Source organism: Xenopus laevis, chromosome 3L, assembly GCF_017654675.1.
Source record: "Xenopus laevis strain J_2021 chromosome 3L, Xenopus_laevis_v10.1, whole genome shotgun sequence".
Taxonomy (NCBI): Eukaryota; Metazoa; Chordata; class Amphibia; order Anura; family Pipidae; genus Xenopus; species Xenopus laevis.
This window is the reverse complement of record NC_054375.1, coordinates 60,751,210-60,769,574: the sequence shown is the minus strand read 5'-3', so window position 1 is coordinate 60,769,574 and position 18,365 is coordinate 60,751,210. Positions and strand designations below refer to the sequence as shown.

Below are 18,365 nucleotides of genomic sequence, written 5' to 3'. Positions count from 1 at the left end.
AATGAATGACCCCCTAAATATCCTTTGAGAGAAGGTAGTTTTGCTATAAATGAATGACCCTTAATGTCCTTTTAGAGAAGGTATTTTTGCTTCATATAAATGATCCCCTAATATCCTTTGAGAGAAGATAGTTTTGCCATAAATGAATAACCCCCAAAATATCCTTTGAGAGAAGATGGTTTTCCATAAATGAATGACCCCTAATATCCTTTGAGAGAAGGTAGTTCTGCCATAAATGAATGACCCCTAATATCCTTTGAGAGAAGATAGTTTTGCCATAAATGAATGACCCCCTAAATCTCCTTTGAGAGAAGATGGTTTTCCATAAATGAATGACCCCCTAATATCCTTTGAGAGAAGATAGTTTTGCCATAAATGAATGACCCCTAAAATATCCTTTTAGAGAAGGTATTTGTGCCATAAATGAATGACCTCCCTTTTGCCATAAATGAATGACCCCTAATATCCTTTGAGAGAAGATGGTTCTGCCATAAGTGAATGACCCCCCAAAATATCCTTTAAGAGAAAGTAGTTTTGCCATAAATGAATGACCCCCAATATCCTTTGTGAGAAGGTATTTGTGCGATAAATGTTGTTTTGTTCCAGGAGCATGTTTTGTCCTGTACATTCCCTCAGATGATAACATAAGTGACTAAAAGAGAGACGCTCTGTTCCTGGCATGGACTGCAGGTTCACACTCATTTCACTCCACGGCATTTTCTCAGAATTGTTACATTTATGTGATTTCAGGAGCTGAAGGATTGTGAGCAAAAAGGAGCCACTCCCTTGGTCCAGCGTGCGGAATGGAGCTTGCCGGAGCTTGCACAGGAGGAGGCTCGCCAGACGGAATCCCCTCCCACCCATTCTTCTTATACATCAGCCAGAGAACATGTGCGCACCTCGTCATTGCTACACTGGCAACAACACGGCGGCAGCCCTCAAGCCCTCGCCTACACAGTCCCTCCGCGCTCAAACACCTGCACTGCCCGGTGCCTCCTTCGCTACTCAGTGAGGTAAGAATGCGGCGGGAACAAGGAATAACGGGACCGGTTAGGAGAGGATCCGATTGGGAGGGGCGTAGAGCATCCCCGGCATTACAGAGCTCTCTGATGCTCGCCGGTCTGTATTATGGCTTGTATGAGCCGCAGAGGTGTCGGGGTCACTACCAAACGCTTTCTGTAGGGGGGAGCTCCTTGTGTATATTCATTCATGTGTATAAAGTGGACGCGATAGTATGTAAATATGCGTGTTTAGGAAACACCACATGGCATGGGGTAGGGGATTTACACATCGTGCTTCCTCTGACACCTATCGCAGTGTTCATGCTGAGGCCTGCCAGTCTGCTCTTCCCCGGGATCCGCAGCAGGTGTTGCAGTCGTGCCATGTCACTAGTAGGTTTGCTGGCGGGGCTGCTTTATATAAATAACCACTGCCCATGTCAGTAGTACTAAAGGCCTGACAGCTGATTTCATCATGTGCTATAGGATTTACCATACTTGCACCTAAGGCAAAACCATTATCCAGAAAGCTCTAATATGCAACAACACCATTTCCCATTTATTTTTTTTGATTTGCCTTTCTTGGTAATAATAATAATAATAATAATGCCTGGTTACTTCTGCTAACTAAACTGCATGCATCCATGGGCCACAATCCTGTATAATGATTTTTAGTAACCTAGATAGAAACTCCCCCTATCGAGGAAATACCAGGCCCCAATGTATCCAGATAAGAGATTCACCCAGTGAATAGTGCATGTTGTATGTATGTGCTGCTTCCCACCTGCCTATTGTTATTGCTGAACATGTATTTGTGTCTTTTCTGCATGACGGAGCAGTGTATTTCCCAGCTGCACGTGTGAAGTTTGAAGCAGCTCCTGGAATCTTGTTGCCACCACCATTCCCCATTGGCCTGCCGGGAAATCTCTTTAGGACATTGCAAGTGCTAATCCGTTAAGCTGACAGGGTGGGTGAAGGGATAAATGCGCTGCAGCATTATATACAGGAGATGTATAGAGAGACCCGGCCTGCCTTCACTGCATTAATACTGCAAACAAAGCTGGGTATGGCAATTATACTGTATACAGTATTTTTATTTTGTACTCTGCCACACGGAGCTTCGGTGGCTCATGCGGATTGTTTTCACATTGCAGCCTCCACAGCCCCCCCTTCCTCCATTTTAGGTATGGTAGAGTAAACCTCACCAGGCGTCTTCTGCTGGTACCCCCATGCCGAATATTGTATTGCTTGTATTTCTTCCTTAATCTCTAGCACTCCACTCCTGACACCCAGAACTGGCTTTCCTTTTCCACCAATATCATCCAGAGCCTCCCTCATATAATTTAGTGGGAAAGACCCTTCCACCCGCAACTGGTTATCCTTCCTGGAATAATCAATGAGAACCACCCCTATTATACATTGCTGGTTTCCTCCCTGAGATAATCAATGACAAATACACATGCCACCTATTACTCATGATTTGCTTGCATTTATTATGGCAAGAATGACTCTGCTCTATTTGTCCTGAATGGTTAGGGGTAATTTTATTTCCATTATAGCCATTATTTTAAGCAAATATTCAATTAGTCTATTTTAAGTTTGGTTTAGGTAGCATTAGCCTTCCAATTTTTTTTTGTGTTTTAAACTGAAAAGTCTGTCTGATTTTTTAGACAACCCTGAAGAAAAAAGGACACTGACTTTGAGATGTAAATGTTGGTGTTATTGTGATATGTTATGAATTAGATCAATCCTCCATTCTGGATTGCCAACTCCTGGATGGTAGTTAAGGAGAGTAAGCCCTAGAAAGTAGATTGCACTTTAAATTCCAAGCCTGATAGCTGGACAAAAAAAATACAAATAATTAAAAAATAAATAAAGATTAATTGCAAATTGATTACTGTATACCTTAATTAAAGTTAATTTGAAGGTAAACTAACATTTACATTTGTCTGTGTTTAGCAGTTTTATAGTTGTGGATGTTTAGAGCACAAAGGGCTCAACAAAAACTTTGCAGATGCATTCCGGGTGTTTTTCACAGAATAAGAAAGTATTTTTTAGAATGCTGAAAATAGTTCACTTGGCAATAGCTACAAAGTACTACAGTTCTAATCCTTTACAAGGCCAGATATCCAGTTTCTTGTGCTGTTTGTGTTTTGAATGCTGAATGGAAGATAGTACACTGATCACAATAACAACATCTGTAGCACTACTGTTAAGGTAGTGTTATTGCTCCTTGTACTTTCGTTTACCTTTTTTCTTCAGAAAATAACATATTTTCTGTTCCACTATAGTAATATAAATGTACATATTCTGCCTCATAATATAACACCATATGTAATCAATTATGCTAATCTGACCACTGACCTAGGCTTCAGAGAATGAGGGTGGTTGGTGACCCCTCCGCATTATTATACTGTCAGCCATGCAGACCTTTTGTGAGTACTTAACATTTAAATTGTAAATTTGTTTAAAAGGGCTTCACTTAGAAATATGGTTTATTTGGCAAGGACTTCTAAAGTTTAGCATCCCCTTTAGACTGTTTTATTGAAGTAGCTCTGAAAAAGGATGGAGACAGAATTGGAGCCAGGCTGGTCATTTCTAATTTCCATACTCTATTAATGTTCAGTGCCAGGGATGCTTTTTTCTTGCATCATTTTACAGGCGCTAAGAAGGAACTGAAAGTGCTGTACAATATTTGCTAATTGCCAAAGGATAGTCAAAGTGCCAGTGTCCATAGATGACCTACGGACACTTAAAGACTTCACCATGACTGTTAATATGTTGAGGGGCAGTGACTTACAGCATGGGCATAGTAGGGCTCATTTTATCAACACTGGGCAAATTTGCCCATGGGCAGTAACCCATGGCAACCAATCAAATTACTATTGATCAATAAGTCCCACTGTGATGTCTCCAGTGATGTCACAGAGACTTTCCTCCCTGATTGGCTTTATGTGTACAAGCGAAAAACAGCAAACTCTGCTCAACATACCTACTTCCTCACATAGGACTTATTGTGGTCCTAGAAATGCAGTAGGATAGCATTCCACTTACCCCACCTGACCTTGTCTAATAGTGACTAATCTTTTTCTCCATACTCTGATAGGTTTGTGTGCATTAAGAATTTTACAGAAGGGATATTGAAACATGAAAAATAATGAAAATTTTATACATTTAATGGAAAGAGTTGGAAAATATGAGGATAGAAGGTTTATGCAAAGTTATTGAAGAATACCCACTTGAACTTAAACAGTGACTGGCAGAACTGCCCTCTGTAGAGCTGAAACAGCACAGACAGTGTTTGAGTATCTCATGTCTGATAAGCCTCTTTACAGAGTGCAGCATTTTGAGTGCTCAGAAAATGAGGATAATCGAAAGATAAACAAAGCCCTGCTGTTTTGTTACCATTTAATTCCATGAAAACTATTACTTTGCTGTGTTGTTAAAAGTATGAATGACCTTCCAGTCAATGATGCAGAAAGTCAGTTCAGCCTGAACAATATGGATTTGAATTATTTTATTTACAGCAATACTTTTTGAAAAGTGTAAAAAGACATTTAAATGGCAAGTTGACCCCATAATAAAAATTTGGCAAATAAAAGAAAACAAAATTCTAAGCAACTTTCCAATATAAATTTATTAACAAGTTTCAGAGGTTTTTAAAGTAATTTGTGAAAATTACTATTACTATTCAATTGCTATTAAAATCAGCATTTGTTTAACTCTTTGTTACTTTTTAAACAATGTTACAAAAGTCATGACAGGTCTGTTAATCAGCTGCCTTGTCTTACATTTTATCAACAGTATAAGCCACCAGGGCAGAGAACAGACAGGGACAATCACTTTTTTCAATAGCAACACATATACAAATAATTTAAACACCATATAAAAAATATAATGAATGTATAATGCAAAATTGCTTAGAATTATGTTTTCTTTTATTATGCAAAACATTATTTGGGTTGACATTCCCTTTAATCAAGATGAAAAAAGTAGTCTTTGTACATATAATACATATTTACATATTAGTACATATAAAATTCTGGATTTTGTTTTCAGAATGGAAACATGTTTTGGCAGGCAATAGCACATCCAAAAAGCATTCCCATGCTATAAACTGGCCCCACATTTACTTTCATTTTATGGGTCAAATCAAATATTCCAGTAAATTTGACCAAGGAGGTTTCATAGTTGCCATGAAAAATTTTACTGGCATGGTGGCCATTGAAGTACACCTTTATGTATTAAATAAGAAATAGGCAATAGTTACCTACTCAGAGAGGTGTGATTGGTATATTTTGTGTGTCTATATGTATTCATATGCTGTTTATAAAGTAACATTAGTACAAATGTAAGAAACTCAAATCGTCTGTTTTTTATAATTTCTCTTCTCTATAGTGATAGAATTCAATAGATCATTTGAAATGTAGTGTTTGTAGATTGTAGTTTGGGCTTCATAACTGTATGAGAAAATGAATTGGGGTCAATGTAGTAAATGCCATTAGCGTAAAAGGAAGAGGGTAATGTGAAAAAAAGTAGCAGAAACACCAGATCACCTCTTTGAATGGGGAAAAAAGGATTGTGTTAAAACCTCTCTAAAATTAGGCATTTTCTGTGATATATGTGATGTGACACTGACACCCTTAAAATAGCTGCAGCCTTGATGCAGTGCTTGTTGCGTGTTTTTTGTATTCATCACTATTCATTCAAAATTGTCTAGAGATCTGTAAATAGAATGACTATTGCTTCTTCTCCCCATGCATTTCAATAAATACGTTGTTGCGGGCTTTATCTGTTTTCTGACAATATTGTTTGATTTTAGGACCAGGGGCCACAAAAATGTCTCAAGGGCCACTGTTCGTAGTGTTTGGAGTAGACACCTAGAAGGAGGCTGAGCTGGGAAACGCAGGCAGGTGTGATGCAAAGAACACACTTTATTGAGGCACAGGCAGGGTTTACAGAAGAGAGGCACTCGTATAGAAGCACAGGCAGGTAACAAGAAAAGGCTGAGACTAAGTAATGGCACAAGCAGTGTTATTTGGCCGACTCACAGACAGGACCTAATTTTTATATAGACAAGGGCCATTCTCAGGTATATCTATATAGAAAATGCTTTTAAAAATAAATGTACCTTTAAGTCTAATGTCCAGGCAACAAAGTCCAATGTCTAGGGCCTTGAGGGCCCAAATGACCTTACTTGTATGTTTTTAGGCTGAAAAAACTTTTGCAACACTATATCTGCTACAGTATGCTGCTGGTACTGTTTTTACATATGTTAATGACCCCTGCAGCAGGCATGGGTATTCCAGCACGGCATCTGACAAGACACAAAAGGTGTTATAACCAGTGATTTTGAGCTCTCCACTACTGTGTGTTTGTAGACAACAGATTAGGGCAGGCAGCAAATGGGAGTCAGGAGGGGCCAAGAACTCATGGATAGGAGGAGGGTTTACCATAGTAAACTGACCATAATTAGCACAATAGACTGTCAGCATCCATTGGTGTAAATGGTCTTTTTAAGGTGTCAATTTTGCTCCACTTGGTGTTCATTCTCACGTCACATCCTGAAGCCCTGGTGTCTATTCGACATTCATTGCTCTTCCACACCGGCTCAGTCAAATCATCAGCAAGTGCTGGACCAGCGTGACCACTTTTCTTACTCACTTTTATATAATTTGATATAATTGTACCCAAGTCTGTTTTTATTCTGTTGCATGAAAGTCTGTATCATCAATAACACATTCTGTATTTTGCTGTTTTTATTGTTAAATTGACATATTATTATTACTTGCGCAAAATCTATGACTGGATACATATTTCCCAGAATTACACACTAGTACACTTCTGATTCAATGCTATTGGGAAGGTTCTCTGGCAGTTACTGAATGTTTTGATTGAGTTGAGTGCCCTTAAAGGCTAAGTAAGCCTTAAAAATAAGTGAATGTAAAATTGATTGAGTACTTTTCTAAGAACTTTTGTAATGTACATTCATTATTTATTTATTTTTAATTCCAAGATATTAAAGGATACACGTACTTTAACATGAATGATTGTTACAACAGCGCCACCTGCTGGTCATTTTTTTTTTTTTTTTCAACTTTGTGTTTATTCAGGTGCATCATCAGATACAGAATGTCAAAAGATAGCTGTGATTTGCAAACCTGTGTTATAACACATAGACATAAACAAAGAAAAAGGAAAACAAACAGAAGAAAATAAAATAAAAAAAATAAAAGTACATGTTGCATACAATGTCTAGTGTCACCGTGTCACCGAGTCATAGTAACCGTATAGGCAAAAAACAGGGAGATAGTGGATGCAGGAGCAAATGAGCAAATTAGGTAGGGCCAGCTGTGGCAGTCCAGGGAGACCATATGAGGTCATAAGTGTCCAGTTTATCTTTCATCAGGTAAGTAATTTTTTCGTTAGCAGCAATCCACCAAATTTTCCGCTCCAGCTCAGACCGATGAGGGCCAGGGCCCTTCCACATTGAGGCTAACACACATCTCGTAGCAGAACAGATTTGTGTGGCCAACTTGTTGTGATGGCTGGAGAGTTTGAGGCGCCTGCCAAACAACGCCGCCCATGGATCCGGATTTACATGCGTCTGAAGGATTGAAGAAATCAAAGCAAACGTGTCAGTCCATACTCGTTGGACGATTGGGCAAGTCCACCAATTGTGCCAATTATCAGCGTCCTGGCCACAGCCACGGAAGCACGTTTTGGGTTTAGTGGGGTCCCATTTGTGAAGCAGAGTGGGGGACACATACCAATCATACAGAATTTTGTATGGCTTCTCTTTTATAAGGACATTCATTGATACCTTTGCCATGGTGAGAAAAATATCAGTCCATTGCTCATCCGATAAACTTTCGCCTATGTGGGTCTCCCACCGTATTTGGTGTTTAGTTTTTGACGGCGGCCTATCATGCCATATCATCCTATAGAGTTCAGAAATCAAGGCTTTACGAAAAGACAAGTTGCAGTATAACCATTCAAATCTAGTGGGCTTAGCTATGGGCCCTGTAGGAAATCTAGTAGAAATGTAATGGGACAATTGTAGAAATTGGAACTGATCTTGGTCTGCCATGGCAAATTTATCTTTGAAAGCATCCCATGTAAGGACTTTGTCCCATTGGATGAATTGGTGCAGAGACCACAGTCCCTTAGCTGCCCAGCGCTTGTAGCCAAGGGTCACCAGGCCCGGGGCATAATCCGGGTTGTTATGTATTGGGACGACCAGGCCTGGCGAGCCTTGTAGATTATATCTCATGCGACAGGAATCCCAAACTGATAGCGTGTGATGTATATAGGGAGATGGGCAATCTGACAATGCTGGTCTGTGTCTTTTTGCGAGCCAGGGAAGCCCTTGGACCCCAACAGGAAATGTGAGGGAGTGCTCAATGTCGACCCATCTATGGGACCCTATAATAGAATTCCATTGGACTAGCTGTGCCATCCTTGCAGCCAAATAGTAGCTTTTAATGTCCGGCAATCCCCACCCACCTCTGCCTTTCGACCTAGCTAACATAGCCGTGGAAATTCTAGCCCTCTTGTTTTGCCATATAAAAGAGGTTATGTGGGATTGGAAGGTCTTTAATTCTTTACTAGGTAGTATGATGGGCAAGGCCCTAAATAAGTACAGGAGTTTCGGAAGGATTATCATTTTTACCGCATTGACTCTACCCAGGAGGGATATTGGGTAAGACATCCATTTACACATAAGATTTTTCAAGTGGATATACATTGGTGTGAAATTGAGAAGGTGAAGCGTGGTGGGATTGTCAGCCAATTTAACCCCCAAATACTTCATACCATTGCCTATCCACCTGAAGTTAAAATTTAATTTAAGCAGCTTCAAAGAGGCGGCTGTGAGGCTATGTGGGGTGGCCACCGTTTTGGAGTCATTAATACGAAAGCCAGAGACAGCGCAAAAGGATGCAATGCAGCGAAATAGGTTTGGGAGCGACGTGAGGGGACGTGAGAGGGTGAAAACCGTATCGTCAGCAAACAAAGCGACCTTGTAAGTTCCCTGACCTATATCTATCCCCTGTATGGAGGGGTCAGATCTGACAAGTATTGCTAGGGGTTCTATGCAGAGGTCAAACAGTAGTGGCGAAAGCGGGCATCCTTGGCGGGTGCCGTTGAGTATAGGGAAGTCATTTGAGGATATACCTAAGTTGCATATTCTGGCAGAAGGGCTGGAGTACAGGTTCATGACCGCATTAAGAAACTTGGGGGGGAGGCCGAATTTCACGAGGACACATCGAAGGTACCGCCAGTCAACTCTATCAAAAGCTTTTTCAGCGTCCAGTGACAGAGTGACCGACGGCACCTTCTTCGCCTTAGTATAAGCCATGATATCTAGCACCCTCCTGACATTATCAGTGGACTGCCTGCCCGGAACGAAACCAGTTTGATCCGGGTGGACCAATCTGCCTATCACTGTATTCAATCTGTTAGCCAGGATTTTGGCCAGCAATTTAACATCCGTGTTTATCAACGAAATTGGCCTATAATTGCTAACATTGGTTAAATCTCTGTCTGGCTTAGGAATCACAACTATAGTAGCTTGAAGCATTTCAGAGGGAAACGAAGCCTTACCATCTAGGACCGCATTGTAAAAGCGAGTGAGATGTGGGGAAATATTGGTAGCTAATTTTTTATAAAATTGTGCAGAGAAGCCATCAGGCCCCGGGGCTTTACCTGCGTGTAGGGATTTTATAGCCTCCTCAGTCTCCTCAGCAGTGATCGAACCGTTTAACGCATCTTTTTCATTAGAATGGAGGTGAGGGATGTCTAATTTATCAAGGAAGGAAGCAATTTGAATAGGGGTATTAGTGACCTGGTCAGTTGTTCTCCCAGAGTATAAGTCTGAGTAGTAATTCTGGAACAAATGCACTATATGCTGCGAATCGTACGTCAGTGACCCATTGCGGTCTTTAAGCGGGTGAAGGGATTGGGCATGAGCTCTGGGGTTGAGTTTACGTGCTAAGAGCGTATCAGCTTTATTAGCCTTGTCATAAAATTTATTACTAGTGTATCTCATGGCCTGATCCGCCTGTTCATACAGAACCACATTGAGTTCGCCTCTACATTGTATAAGAGCCCGTTCTATGGCCTCGTCACCCCCCTGGCTGTGTTCTTTCTCAAGGAGCCTAATTTTAGACGTAAGATGCAATATTTTCTGTTGTCTAGACCTCTTCTTTTGGGACGCCAGCTTGATAAGGTGGCCGCGAATTACGGCTTTGTAAGCCACCCAGATGGTTGCTACACTAACGTCTGCAGAAGTGTTCTGTGTAAAGTAATGCTTGGTCTCATCCGCTAATTCCTGGGTAATGCTCTCCGCAGCTAATAGTGATTCGTTAAGCCTCCATCTTTTGCCCGTGCGAGAGGTCCCCCAATCTGTTAATGTATGAAGAATCGCCGCGTGATCAGACCAAGAGATTTCGGTGATATCTGTGGATTTTATAAAGGGTAAAGTTATAGGGTTTGTGAGCCAAAGATCTATGCGAGAGTAGGTTTTATGGGCGTTGGAGTAGAAGGTGTAAGACCTGTCATCAGGATGCTGAATACGCCACACATCCCACAGTGACAGATTAGTCATAAAGGTGGTAAGTATTTTAGTGGGCGAGGGCACTTGGGAGGGGTGAGGATTGCCTGACCTATCTAGACTAGCCTGCGGTGTGATATTAAAGTCACCCCCCACTAGGACATAGCCTGACTGAAGTGTAGCTAATCTCAGTTCCAGATCAGTATAGAACAGTTTTTGCCTATCACTAGGAGCATAGACCGAAACCAAGGTGGTGTCTCTATTATTCAATACACATTCAATAATCAAGAAGCGCCCCCTGGGGTCCCTGAGCACTTTCTTCTCAACAAAGGGGGTATTCTTTTTGATGAGGATCGCTACTCCCCTCTTTTTGACTTGGTCAGAAGCATAGTAGCTTGTTGTATAACCTCCTGCCCAGTATTTGGGTTCCTTGCCTTTAATAAGATGGGTCTCCTGCATATATATCACATCCCCACCAAGTTTTTTGTAGTATTCCGCTGCTAGTCGCCTTTTACGAGGGTTATTAAGGCCCTTGACATTATGGGATATTAATTTCAAATCCATGGAGACCCTTAATATGGATAAGTAGTGATGGGTGGGACCCAGGGAGCGCTTCAAACAAATCGTGACACGGTGACAACATGATAACTACGTAATGCATTAAACAGAAACAAAAACATAAACAAACAAAATATGTGCCTGTGAATGGCAATGCCCACAAGCCAAACAGAGAAACAAGAAAGGGAACCACACTGGGTTCCCTAGACGGAGCGGGCACTTTCCCACTGCTACCCTCCAGGCAGGTAGCAATCATTAGGGGGCATGTACTCACGCCCGGGCACCCGCTGTAGGATCAGTCGCGGGTATGCAGGCGGCCAATAATGGACAGAGAGAGAGGCTTCATCTTCATTGTGCGGCTGAGGATGGCTGTGCCGCTGAAGGTTCCGAGGTGCGTTGTGGCTTGGGTGAGGACCACTTCGGAGTCGGCGGGGGTATCCGCTTAGAGCTGGGTGGGGCAGTATCAGCTGTCGGAGGGAGCCCTAGGGCCGTCAGCAGCCGGTTCTGGTCGCTCAGATCAGAGATTGCGGTGGTCCGTCCGTTGTGGTTCACCAACAGTTTAAACGGGAAGCCCCAGCGGTACTTCACCTGGTGTTGAGTCAAAAGTTCCGTTAAGGGTTTTAGTTCTCGTCGTCGTTTGAGCGTAGTTGGAGAGATATCGGCATATAGGTGGACGACCGTGTCGTCTTCAAGCTTAGTCTCTTTGTTATACGTGCCGCGGAGGAGCATTTCCTTGGTTCTAAAAAAATGCATCCTCAGCACGACATCCCTGGGTGGGTCACCTTCCCTGGGTTTGCCTCGCAAAGTGCGGTGGATCCGGTCAATTTCGAGCTTGGCAGGCTCAATGTCCGGCAAAATAGCTTGAAAGAGTTTCAGAACAGTCGGTTCCAGGTCTGTGTAACTTTCAGGCACATTTTTAATGCGTAAATTGTTGCGCCTCGAGCGATTCTCGAGGTCTTCCTGCTGGTCTTGCAAGGCAAACAGGTGTCGTTTCATATCAGAGATGTCTGCCTCAGTTTGAGCGCAGTAAGCACGAAGGCCTTCAATGGCGTCTTCATTTTCGGACACTCGTTCCCCGAGGGCCGTCACCTCTGCAGTGATCTCTTTCACCGTTCTTTGTTGCGAGGTAGTTATAAGTTTAGCCAAGTCCTCATATAGGGCCTTCAGATCCTGTTTGCTTACTTGGTCGGTCGCATCTGACGGGGGCTCTGATGCAGTCGACTCGTCGCCATCTTGGCCGCATGAGGCCGGATCTTTGCGCTTGAAAAACTCGGCCACTTCGCCAGGTTTGTGGGTGGCTCTCGGTTTGGGAGCCATCTGGTGGATATCAATCAGGATCTGCTCGGTATCGGAGCTGCAAACCCGAATAAGATGCTTATTTGCTGGGTGCTAATGAAGCGGGTGCACGGAGCTCGCGGATCACGCTGCCATTCAGGAAGTCAGCTTGGCCACGCCCCTCCCTGCTGGTCATTTTTTGACCAGTCTGACCACCAAGTAGCCAAGAAAGTTGTCAGGAGAAAGAAAGATGCTGCTCTGATGTTCTTCTGATTAGGAAAGAAAATAGAAACCGTTCTTAAATCTTTCCTAGTCAGAAGAACAAGATTTATCTTTGAATTAAAAAAAAAAAACCAATGAATGTACATTTCAAAAGTTCATAGACCATCAGCCTCATCAATTTTACATTCATTTATTTTTAAGATCCTTTAAAGAGGTTTTAATTGATAACTTGCCTTTTTTGTGTTTTTCACTTGCACTGCACATGCATGTACTTGTGTAAGGCTGTCATTTATATATTGATTTATTTTATTTCTGGTGTATTTCAGTTTCTTTTTTTTTTTTTTAATGCCGTTAACACGTGTCTTAATGATCTATTCCACTCATAATGCAATGATACCGTGCTGATTATGAGTCAGTTTCCAGCCCCGCCAACCTCTAAGCAAGGACATATGGAACATAATTCGTAACTACATGACTTTTTTTAACCAAAGTACAGGAAAATCACAACAGTTTTCTCTCTTCATCTTCAACCCACCTACAATCATAACCTAAATGGTTTTGTTATACTTGCAGTCTAGCCTATGGTTTTTTTTTTTTTAATCCTGGCTAGAAAATCTGTATTGTTTGAAATGTTTTTTAAAATGCACAAAAGGTTTCCCGACACTTAAGGGTGAGGTTGATAGTAATCCGTCTTCCGACTCTTGTTAAACTGAGATAATGATCCCACTCCCACACCCACATTAAAGTTCTCCCCCAGGGAATAGACAGTGGTGAAGTTTAGATTACAGACATCCGATTAAAATAAAAGTACCCAAATTTTAACTTTTAAACCGAAGCGTACTTTATAAAATGTCTGTAAAGTGCTGTGTAAACATGCCAGATATATATACTTTATATTGGACAATAAAAGATACATAATCATGTGTAAAACCATATAAGGGCAGTGCCTGGTGATGGGTGAATCTATCCCATTTTGCTTCACCAAAAAATAGTGAAACAGCGCATATTCTTGTAATGCATTAAAGTCAGTAGGCATTTTGTTGAGCAAGCCGCACAAATTACATTGGAGCCTCTGAGAGCTTTTTTCCCAGCGAAACACAGTGAAAAATTTCCCTCATCACTAGCATTGCCACATGATCAGCATAAAGCTGGTTGATTATGATGGTACCTGACTGGGAAGCACACCAGCCACATGGAGATTCATGAGAACAGTCATACTTTCATGCTCGTTAGGCCTAAAAATAAAATGAAGAGTAGCTACAACTCTAGTTCTTTGTCTGCTAAATATTGGCCTCTGTACAGGACCAAAGTGAATACTTTCTTCTCTAATATCTTGTTAATTGTTGACTAGATACGTATTTGGCAGGTTTGATGTATCAGGCCACTACCTCGACCTCACCAAACAAATGCCTCTTTGAATGAATAAATGGGGCTACAATGAGACTTGCCTGAGCGGAATGCAATTAATGTGCCTCGTAGAGGTAGAGAGTGAGCGAGAGGCAGCAAGTCAGGAAGAAAAAGGGAAATGTGAGAACTAACATTTTTGCCATGCACCTGATTCATGTAGACTCTGTGCTGTTCAACAATGCCCCCAATCCAATTTAGTTTGTGACACTTTTTTGTAACCCCACTACTAATTTATCTTTCCCAGGACTGCACAATGAAAGCCAGCATAGTTGGTAGGTATAGAGGAGGTGGATCTTTTCCATGTTGAAAAAATTTAGTAGTCCTCATTTTATTTCCTTTATATTTATATTTAAAAATAAACTGTGGGTAACTTTTCTGTAAATCCTCTTGTCTGGGAAAAAAAGTAAGATCTCTACAGGTTTGGGACGTAAGGGCTCAATTGGAATTGTGTAAGTATTGTGGGATCCCTTTCAGATGATTTGCACTACTCTTTCCCCCACAGTTTGCATGTAATGCCATTTTAATGATCCATCCAGAACCAATATGGCTGGGAAAAACCCAAGGGCTGCAGTAAAGTTCAATTCCATTGCAAGTTAAATTACAGTTTTAAATGCTTGCACCTTAGTCCTTTTTCTGACATGATAATAATAGAGGTGGATATAATAATAATGGTTATTATGTTACATTCAGTTTAATTTGTATTGTACTTTCCGTTTCTTTTGAAAGCAGAAGTGAGACAACAGTGCAGTGTTTGGCTGCTTGGTGCATGCAACATAAATATTCCTAACTGCATTGTTAAATGATTTGGGGTATATGGTTGTCTTTTTTTATCTAGAAATAGGAAATTATCCAGTCAAACAACTGAATACTTCATATATGACATTAATAGTTATAAGCAACCAGAATGGGTTTCAGCACTTGAATTGATTAAACACTGTATTAGGCTGCACTGTTCAGCAATAACACACGCACAACACACAATAATATTATAATTTAGGGTTCATTTAATTTATTCAGAACCAGTTAAATCACCACAGATCAGTGTTTTGGGGAGGTGGCAAGCTCCTTCCATCACGACCTGTGTGTTACTTCTGAAACATTAATCTGTGGTTTCTATCCTGACTGTGAGCAAATTGGTTAGATCCTGACTGTGAGTAAACTGGTTAAAAACTAACTGTGAGTAAACTGGTTAAATCCTGACTGAGTAAATTGGTTAAATCCTGACTGTGAGTAAATTGGTTAAATGTCTTGCCATGCAGTGTGCTGTATCAGCTTTGCAAGTGATGTTGTTTGGTTATTATTATTTTTAGATTCACTTACAAGGAATTAAATGCAGTAGCCTTTTGGGTGTCACTGATTATTTGATCTAGATCTCTTCAAACACTGTAAAAGGAAAGACAAAAAAGGTATTTATTTTGCAGGAAGTTGTTTTTAGTAAGGTGGAGTGCATACATGTTACAGAGTTGCCAATGTGGTGGTATCTGATCTAATGTAATTCAGTCAGGCGCAGACTGCAATATGTAAATGGAGCAGCTTCTGGATAGGAGTAGTTTGGCTGGATACACAACACTACACAGACATTCCTACTATTTTACTACAACAGGTTGTTAGTCACTCCTGTGACTGAAGCACCGATGCTGCCAAAGGTTGTACAGGGTGACTGTCATGTTAAGTGTCTTTTTTTTCTCATATTTTACCAGAAACAAACTCCCATCCACAAATTTGGCTAATTTGCTAATTATCAAACTCAAATAAATCAGATCTGAAAAAAACTCGAAACATTTTTTTTTATGAATACCTCGAATTTTTTGAGTTTATAGTGTTAAAAAAAACACACCCAAAGCACCCAAAAAATTGTGAAGGCAAAAAAAATCTTTATATAGTTAAAGGGACGTTTGCCATTGACTTTTACATTTATTTGACAGGTTTTAGCTGGAGTATTTTCAGATTCAGATTTTTTGCTGCTTTGGGGCATAATGACTTTCTAAAAGTTCGAGGTTTTTTTTTCTCTAAAAATTTGAGTTTTTTTTAGTGAAGAAGAAAACAAAACTCGGCCTTTAATAAATGGACCCTGCTGTCGTGCCATGTAACAAACCTGGTCCAGATGCAGAGATGTACTCTTGTATCTCTGCTGCAGAATTTAACGTATATTGTGCCAGCAGATTAGTAACATGTTTATTGCCCACTGCTTGTTCAGTGTTGCCGGCAGCTACATGCTGTAAGTCTTCAAGCCAGTGACATACCTTTAAGAACCTCATTGAGAGATAGATCCATGAGGGAATCTTGTGGGCAATGCTTAAGAACAACATGTTAAGAAGTGATTAAGTTGATGCATGCTGCATTGGCGAATACTTTGTCAAATAATTTTCTTGGAGATAAAAGAAATCCAGTAGTGTCACCATGAAATATGTTTTTAACTAACCATTGAAAATTCTGAAGGAATAGAAGAATTCCAGCAAGCTTGGTGCAAAGACTTCATAAAATGGCTTTGGTGTGTTTGCTTACATATAATTTTATGCCATGAGGCAATGTTCTGCATCAAGCTGAGACAGAATGAATGCCACTCACACCCTGTGACTTAAGCAGTGTTTAAAAATTAGAGAAGATTACTGGGATATAAAGAGTGCTAAACCTTAAAACCTTTGGATACCTTCACACTGCTTAGTCAGTGCTTGTAGTTACAATATATTGCCATAGCTACAGTAGAAGGCATATAAAACAATCAAGACTTCTCTTTCACCCTAATCCGCTATGGATTGTGGTCACATGATGTAAATACCACTTTTTGGCCTTTTGGCATGCTTTTAAAGCTTTGAATGGCAGCTTTGAAGTTGCCTCTGTCTATCATGTGAATAAGATATTTTTGATTATTCATAATACTTTGTCTTTCCAAATTACATTTTCCTTTTTATATATTTCTTTTTGAAGCAGAGATTGGGAATTGGGATTTTTTTTTCTCTTTTGGGTAAGCAGTGCAGAAAATATATTAATCTGTTAAAAAGCTGAGCCAAGCTCCTGAATATTAAAATGTAAAACTCACATGGGAAAATTGTCAGTTGTGTTTAAAAAAAAAATTTTAGATATAAATATTTATAAAGATAAAAATGAGATTTGACAATGTACACCTTTATTTCATGCTAATAATCTACCAACAGCCTAATTTCTGTCTGGTTGAGGATTATAAATGTGATACCTAAAACGCACTATTCTTTTCAGCCTATTGTTTAGATGTGGCGCAGTCTGTCTCATGTTCAAAGGGAAATCTGTTTCTCATGTCACTTCCAATCAGCGAGCATTGCCTCACAACTCAAACAACTCAAACAACTCAAACACATAAACCTTAACTTAAAGGATGCATAAAGTCAATATGATGGTTCCATGGTGCACACCAATGCCCCTTTTGTGGTGTTGTTATATACCTAGAATACATTATTCTTTTAAAACTTTCCACTTACCTTGCAAGTTCCCATGAACAGCAGTAAGACTTGGCATAAAGTAACATTCGGGGAATTGTAAGAAGTGCAGCATTTCTTTCGCCAAACCTCTAGGTGCCACTTTATATTTCCAGGAGAAAAACTGGGAACTGTTTGTAATAAAAAAAAAAGCTTAGGAACAGTTTTGTAATATTTCTCACTGAATGTAAAAGACTTACAATAAAACATTATAATCCATACTCCACAAACCATATAATGTGAATGGGGTTTTAGACTGCCTTAGATTGCCAGCTCTTCTGGGATATGGAAAGAAGAACTATATATAAAGCTGTGTTAATGTTGTATAACAGATACTAATTGCTTGTAAATGAGAAAGTATGTGTTATAATATAACCTCTACTGTAAATGATCAGTGTATTAGAAGCCACCATGGACTCTTCCTTAACATGTTATGTTATTGTTCACAAACAAGGCAGGTTTTTAGAATATCCTAAAATGAGAAAAAATGCCTGTGCTCATGTGACAAGACAATTCACTTAGTATGAAGGAGGCCACAAACATCCGCAGTACTGTGCTTCAACTTCCCCTCCAAGAAGGGTCCTTGACTCGAGAAATGTTGTGGAATTTGGAATAAAAAGTTGCAGCACAGTACTGTGGATGTTTTGTGGCCTCCTTCATACTATGTGAATTGTCAAATAATTGGCCTTTATGGTGTGACCTAACTAAGAAGGTGAGCCCACTTAATAAGAAATTAAGGGGCATGCTGGGAAAACTGCATAAGATTCATATGTGACAAGACACTTAGGAGCACATTTACTAAAGGACGAAGTGACTAATGCTGGTGATGATTACCAGCGTGACGTCATTTCTTTACTGCGCAGGCAACATTTCGCTAGCGCACTCTAGCGAATTGACGTA

At 40.4% G+C, this 18,365-nt stretch overlaps 1 protein-coding gene across 1 annotated transcript in view; it reads left to right on the top strand.

The window, feature by feature from the left end:
• The first annotated feature begins 712 nt into the window (after positions 1-712).
• slc6a15.L (solute carrier family 6 (neutral amino acid transporter), member 15 L homeolog) overlaps positions 713-18,365 on the top strand; it is a 38,570-nt gene continuing 20,917 nt past the window's right edge. Inside the window, exon 1 of the mRNA XM_018252373.2 lies at positions 713-1,013. The gene's annotated coding sequence lies outside the window, so the exon portion shown is untranslated. The remainder of the gene's footprint in view (positions 1,014-18,365) is intronic.